Source organism: Euphorbia lathyris, chromosome 6, assembly GCF_963576675.1.
Source record: "Euphorbia lathyris chromosome 6, ddEupLath1.1, whole genome shotgun sequence".
Taxonomy (NCBI): Eukaryota; Viridiplantae; Streptophyta; class Magnoliopsida; order Malpighiales; family Euphorbiaceae; genus Euphorbia; species Euphorbia lathyris.
In genome coordinates this window covers 8427729-8435258 of record NC_088915.1, presented here as the reverse complement: position 1 = coordinate 8435258, position 7530 = coordinate 8427729, and positions in this window count along the sequence as shown.

Genomic DNA, 7530 nt, shown 5'->3' with positions numbered 1-7530 from the left:
AAGTTCTAAACTAATTTACTCAGTGTGCAAGTTTACTCAGTATTGTATATTCAGTCAGTTTCAATGAGATACTCAGCAAACAATAAATCATTCAGCATGTAATTCACTCAGCATTCAATATTCATTTAGCACAGGAATTTACTGAAGAGGATTAAACATACCAATTGCTTCTCTCAGTATGCTGAACTGCTCACGAGCCAGTGGCTTCGTAAAGATATCCGTAAGCTATTCGTCTGTTGGGACAAAAGTCAGCTTGATCTCACCCTTGAGTACATGATCTCTAATGAAGTGATGTCTGATGCTGACATGCTTCATTCTGCTGTGTTGAATTGGGTTCTTGGACAGATCAATTGCACTTTTGTTGTCACATTTGACTTCAATTGTCTTCGTTTGAACACCATAATCTTCAAGTTGTTGCTTGATCCATAGGACCTGAGCGACACACTGACCAGCAGCAATGTACTCAGCTTCAGTGGTGGACAAGGCTACTGACGCCTGCTTTTTGCTGAACCAGGATACAAGGCAGCTTCCTAAGAAGTGGCATCCTCCAGAGGTGCTTTTACGTTCCAGCTTATCTCGTCCATAGTCAGCGTCAGTGTATCCGATGAGTGTAAAATCATGAGTATTTGGATACCACAACCCTGCGTTCACTGAGCTTTGTAAATATCTAAGGATTCTTTTTACAGCAATGTAATGAGATTCCTTAGGGTTAGATTGATATCTAGCACAGTAGCATACTGAAAACTGAATGTCCGGTCTACTGGCTGTTAAGTAAAGTAGAGAGCCTATCATACCTCGATATAACTTGCTGTCTACTGACTTACCATTCTCATCAGCGCAGAGGACAGTGTCAGTGCCCATAGGAGTGGATATTGGCTTGCAATTTTCCAAGTCATATTTCTTTAAGATCTCCTTGGCATATTTGGCTTGACTGATGAAGATGCCATTCTTTCCTTGTTTAATTTGAAGACCGAGGAAGAAGTTGAGTTCTCCCATCATAGACATTTCAAACTCAGTCTGCATTTGTTTGCTAAACTCCTTGCACATTGATTCGTTAGTTGCACCAAATATTATATCATCAACATAAATTTGGGCCAGCAGGGTATCTTTACCCTTTTTCTTAATGAATAAGGTTGTATCAGCTTTACCCCTGACATAATTTCTAGTCAGCAGGAAACTGGTCAGCCTCTCATACCAAGCACGTGGTGCTTGCTTGAGGCCGTACAGAGCCTTTTTGAGTTTGTAAACATGGTTTGGGAACTTAGGGTCCTCAAAACCTGGAGGTTGATTTACATAAACCTCCTCGTTTATAACTCCATTAAGAAAAGCACTTTTGACATCCATTTGGAATAATTTAAAGTTCATGTAAGATGCATATGCACACAGTATTCTAATTGCCTCTAGCCTTGCCACTGGGGCAAAGGTCTCACCGTAGTCTATACCTTCTTGCTGACTGTAGCCCTGAGCTACAAGCCTTGCTTTGTTCCTGACTACGTTTCCTTGTTCGTCCATCTTGTTCCTGAAGACCCATCTTGTTCCGATGGTCTTTTGACTCTTTGGATGAGGCACTAACTCCCATACATCATTTCTTCGAAATTGATCAAGCTCCTCTTGCATTGCGTTCATCCAGAATTCATCGTACTCAGCTTCAGCGAAATTCTTCGGTTCTTGTACTGAGACGAAAGCAACATTGCTGAGGTACTTCCTGAGTTGATTCCTCATCATCAGGGTATTCCCAGCAGAATCAAGGATTGCACTTTCGGAGTGCCCTCTTGGAATCCTTATTTCTTTGGGTAGATTCATGTCTTGTGTTGTTCCTGTTTCAACAATCTCTGCAGAAGTAGATGGGTCAGTAAAAGTAATCTTAGGTTCACTCTTACTCTTGGTCAGCCTTTTCGTGAATGACTCAGTAGCTGGTTCTGAGTCAGCGATGGTTACTGAGTTTGGTTCATCTTCGGTCAGCGGCTGGTATCTACCTGCAGGGTCAGTTTCATCGAACTCTACATGTATTGACTCTTCTAAAACTTGAGTTCGCTTATTAAAAACTCTGTATGCTTTGCTGTTTGTTGAGTAGCCCAAAAAGATAGCTTCATCAGCTTTTGAATCAAACTTTGCTAAGCTATCTTTGGTATTTAAAATAAAGCATCTACAGCCAAAGGCACGAAAGTATCCAATATTGGGCTTTCGTCCTTTCCAAAGTTCATAGGGGATTTTCTTGAGTATAGGTCTAACTAGAGCCCTATTAAGAATATAGCATGCTGTGTTAACAGCCTCTCCCCAAAAATACTTTGGAAGCCTATGCTCATCCAGCATTGTCCTGGCTATTTCAACCAGAGTTCTGTTCTGTTCTTCCTTTCTACAACCCCATTTTGCTGAGGTGTTCTAGGAGCAGAAAAATTGTGGTCAATGCCGCTGGCTTCACAGAATTCAACAAACTTTTGATTTTTGAATTCTCCACCGTTATCACTACGGATATGAGCTAATTTTAGGTCTTTTTCATTTTCAATTTTTCTAACCAAATTTGAAAATGTCTCAAAGGTCTCATCCTTGCTGGCCAGCAAGATAACCCACGTATACCGAGAGAAATCATCGACAATGACCAAGGAAAATCTTCTTCCAACCAGACTCAGCGGCTGGACTGGACCAAAGAGATCCAAGTGTAGTAATTCTAACGGACGTTTAGTTGAGACAATGTTTTTACTATGAAAAGATTGTTTGGTTTGTTTTCCAGCTTGGCAAGCGTGGCATAATTGATCTTTTTGAAATTTAAGTTCAGGCAGTCCCTCAACCAATTGCTTTCTTGCTAGTTTGGCCAGGAGGTCCATGCTTACATGACCAAGTCTCCTGTGCCATAGCTAGGAATTTTCTTCCTTTGTTACTAAGCACACAGTTTTTGAAAACTTTTTCTCTAAGTCTAGCATAAAGACATTATCTATCCGAGGGGCAGTTAAAATTAACTCATTAGTTTTACCCTCGTATATTTTACATCCAGTAGCATCAAATATAACTTTTCTCCCATTGTCACATAGCTGAGCTACGCTGAGTAAGTTATATTTGAGTCCGCTGACTAGGGAGACAGATTCAATAGTAGGATTACCTCCGATGGTTCCTGAGCCTACTATCTTACCCTTCTTGTTGTCTCCAAAACTTACACTCCCTCCTCGTTTACGTTCAAACGTGATGAACTGAGTTTCATCACCCGTCATATGCCTTGAGCATGCGCTGTCAATATACCACATCTTTGACTTCTCGGCACATCTCAGGCTTACCTGCATTGTAACTAGTTACTTTTAGGTACCCAATTCTTTTTGGGTCCTGACTTGTTAGGTGCAACAGGTATAGCATCATATTTTATTTTATGGCGACATACATGGACAGTATGGCCATTCTTTCCACAGAAGTCACAACTGACCTTCTGTTTAGGATTTTTTACTGACTTGTCAGCACCCCAGTGCTGAGCGTGCCAGCACACTTTAGTAGTGTGTCCTAACTTCCCACAAAAGTCACATGGACTTTTCGCTGGGGATTCCATCTCTGCTGAGTACCTTGGTACTGAGTTCTCAGAGGAATGTTATTTTTCTTAGGAACCTTTAGTTGGTTCTGGATGGTTGTGACGTCCTTTCTCAGTTTCTTTGAAACTGACTAGACTTCAGACACATACTCATGCATGATCTTCATGTTATCATGCAGAGTCGAATTGTCCTGAAGAAGGTATCTGAGGTCACTCAGTTTGACCTCTTCCACTTCGTCACAGCGCCTGCTGAGTGCTCTAACCTTTTTATTACACTTCTTAACAAGTGTATAGAGATCACTCAGGGCATTAACCATATCGTTTCTGAGCTGGGGAAGAGAAATTACCTCATTTGATTGTTCTTCATCATCTGATGCGATGGATAGGTCAGCATGCTCAGAGACGCATGGCTCAGCAAGTTCGTCAGCCATAAAGCATATCTTCACTGACTCGGTGGCCTCAGTTTCTGTTGATGAAGATTCATCACTGTCACTCCAAGTAGCCACCATTGCCTTCTTCCCACTCTTCTTGTCTTTCCTCAGCGTGGGGCAGTTTGACTTAATATGGCCAGCTTGATGGCACTCAAAGCATGTAATGGGCTTTGAGCTGTCCTTTCTGTATTTGCTGTCGCTTGAGTCAGCCTTATACTTATCAAACTTTTTGTAAGGCCTTTTAGAATATTTGTCGTTCTTCCTGAACATCCTCTTCATCTTTCTTGTGAACATGGCCATCTCCTCATCATCAGTTGAACTCCCGTCAGTGGAGTCAGCTTTCATGACAAGTGACTTCTGCTTCTTGTCATCAGATTTTTCCTTCACCTCAAATTTTTCATGGATATCTCATGGGTCAGCAATGAACCGATGAGTTCGTCATATTTGTAGGTGGTTAAATCCTGAGCTTCCTCAACTGCTGTCTTCTTTGCTTGCCAGTCTTTTGGAAGACTTCTGAGTATCTTTTTGACTTGTTCTTCCTCAGTGAAGATTTTCCCAAGTCTCTTGAGCTCATTAATGATGTTGGTGAACCTTGCGTTCATGTCTGAAATGCCCTCATCATTGTTCATCTCGAACAGCTCGTACAGTCTCATCTGCTGATTCACCTTGGATTCTTTTACTTTGTTTGTTCCCTCGTAGGTGACTTCCAGCTTCTTCCAGATCTCTTGTGCCGACTCACAACCTGAGATTTTGTTATATTCTGCAGCATCGAGCGCACAGTGAAGCATATTGATAGCCGAAGCATGGTTTTGAAGCTTCTTAAGATCATCCTATGTCCATTTGGACTCAGCTTTTATAACTGTTTGGCCAGCCACAACCTCAACAGGTACAAACGGCCCTTGGACTATAGATAGCCAGGCACTCATGTTTGTAGCCTGGATGAAGTTTTTCATCCTATTCTTCCAGAAGGTATAGTTTGACCCGAAGAATAGGGGAGGCCTAGTAATGGACAGCCCCTCAGGCAGTATTTGAGTTGTTTGGTTTCCAGGGAGAAATCGAGTGCTGTTTTCGCCTATGGTAGGGATCAGCTCAAGGTTGTTAGACCTTTTTATAGTGAGCTTGAGAGCTCTGATACCACTTGTTGGTCCCTTGTTTAGTTGCAAGTATAGTTCCAAGGGGGGGGGGGGGTTAGGAACTATTTAAACTTTTTTCGCAATTTAGGCAGACTTCTTATTCTAAAGAAAAAGGTTTCAACAGCGGCGCTGAGTAAACAGCAAGATACTGGCTTAGTCAACAGGTGACTAGGTCAGTTTCTTACCTTGAGTCAGGAGATAGCACTTAGAGTCTATTCCTGAGCTCAGACGTTCAACGCGCACAACTCAACTTGACCTCTTTACTTGGTCAGTTTTGATTATTTAAAGCAAGCAATATAAATAAGGAGTTAAGGTTTAGAAATACTTCACTCAGCAGATTTATCCAGGTTCGACTTCTTCTAAGCCTACGTCCTGTCCCCGGAACACTTCCGAGATTTCGAATCCTCTACTGAGCTCTTTAAAGGTAGAGCCTCAAACCTTTTACAATATCAGCAATTGAGTATGACAAGAGTACCTTCCTCTATACTTCTACTCAATCCTAATCTCTCCGCTGAGTACTTAAAACCGAGTACTCAGCCTCTCCTTTCTATCTCTAGAAATGATAAGTGTTTTTGTCCTAATACAAAGATGTGCTAAGACACTTTAGACGATTTGCAATCACTCTAGACTTTTACACAGATATGAAAATGTAGTGTAAGAATTTTTCTTTGCTTCTTGCTTGCAGAACTTGTAGAGATTTGGTCAGCGTAATGGCTTAATCAAGTTCTATGTTTTGTGAAGCTTGTGATGGCACTATTTATAGAGACGTCTGGTCATTCGGTCATTTCGAATTTCGAAATAACCGTTGGAGGGAAACGGCTATGTGTCGTTGTCATCCTGACTTGCACAGAGCTCTCGGCCAATCACAATCGTGTATCTTCTGTCCTCGGTCAGCACAGCAGATGGTCTCTCCTTTTATGGTAAAGTCAACTGGACAGCATACTGTGTCGTCTGAAGTTTGCTAAAAGAGGAAACACTTTGTCTGGAAGTTTTTCTTTGCCAGCTGCTGTCTTGTACGCTTTGTCGAGACTACTCAGCAGCTTCATTGTGAAGTTGTTCCCGAAGGTCTTCTAGATCCTTCCGTTTGCTGAGTTGCGTTTTTGTCCAAAACGACAACGTCTTGACATACGTGGGCCGAGTGTACTGAGTTGTTTGACTTGGGCCTTGGCTTCCGTATTGGGCTTGGGCCTTCCAATCCTTATGACTTCTAACATTTATACTCAACATTGAACAAACACATTAGTAGAATAAATCAAAACATTTAAACTTAGTGTGTTTAGAATATGTGTCATAATTTATACTTAAACAACTTTGTCAAATCAAAATTATGTGGAAAGGTGTTTCAACAAAAACCACTCATTCCTCCATTTCAAGAATCTCATCACCGTAACATTGTATCATGATCGTTCTATTTTTTAAGGACGTCATGGAGCAAATTCAAAGAAGAAGCTTGTCTTCTAAAACTCTAATCGTAGACACATAGGAAACTTGAATTGCATTATATAGTTAAATAATAATGTAACTGTATTACTTGAATTTTATAAATTAAATAACAATATATGGAGTTAAATTAGTAATTAATTCTAGGGAAAAGTACAAAAATAAACCTTGTGGTTTGGCCCATTTTCGAAATGCACCCATGTGGTTTAAAAGTTTGCAAGTCGGTGCCTTGAACTTCATTCCGTTAGCAAAGAGGGGTAAAATTGACTAACGGTGTTAAAAGTCAAAGGGAAAATAGTTAAATTGGTCCTTATATTTAATAATTTTATAAATTAAGCATCATTGTTATCTAACTATCACAAACAAACCCAAAAATAAAAAATTAAAATTCAATTATACCATCTTCTCCATTACTCTTTAATTTTTTTCTTTCCCTCTCATCTTTTTTAATTTTTCTCTCTCTAAAATCAAGTTTCTCTCTCTAGAATCACAGTTCAATTAAACAATGATAATAAGATGACGTAATTAAATTGAAACAGAAACCGAAAAGAAAAGGAGTAATTTCTTTTTAAACCCAAAAAGACATCACTTAACAGTTCACCATACTATATGCACATAATAATTAGTAATCGGGTAATTTATCCAAAGAAGAGAAACAGAATTCATAACTCAAGGGTCTGAAAATTTACTTGAATGGATTGCAAAATATATTACAGAGGATTTGACTGCAAAAATACAGAAAGCAAGAGATAACCTGAGTTCATCCTTTTCTCTCAATTTCTTTTCTCCAAAAGTAATGCTAAAAACCCAAGGCATAAATAACAGAAATTGAAGCAGTGGTGTTTGGAGAGAGAGAGAATACCCGGCAAAGGCAAAATTGAGAAGAAAGGCTCGCGTGGTTAAAAAGCGAAGGGCGACATGGAATTTGGAGAAAAACCCATCAGCATCAGCTTTGGCAGTGCGAGTTGTAGAGGAAGAATTGTAATAGTAGCTATAGCCATTATTATAGGTGGAA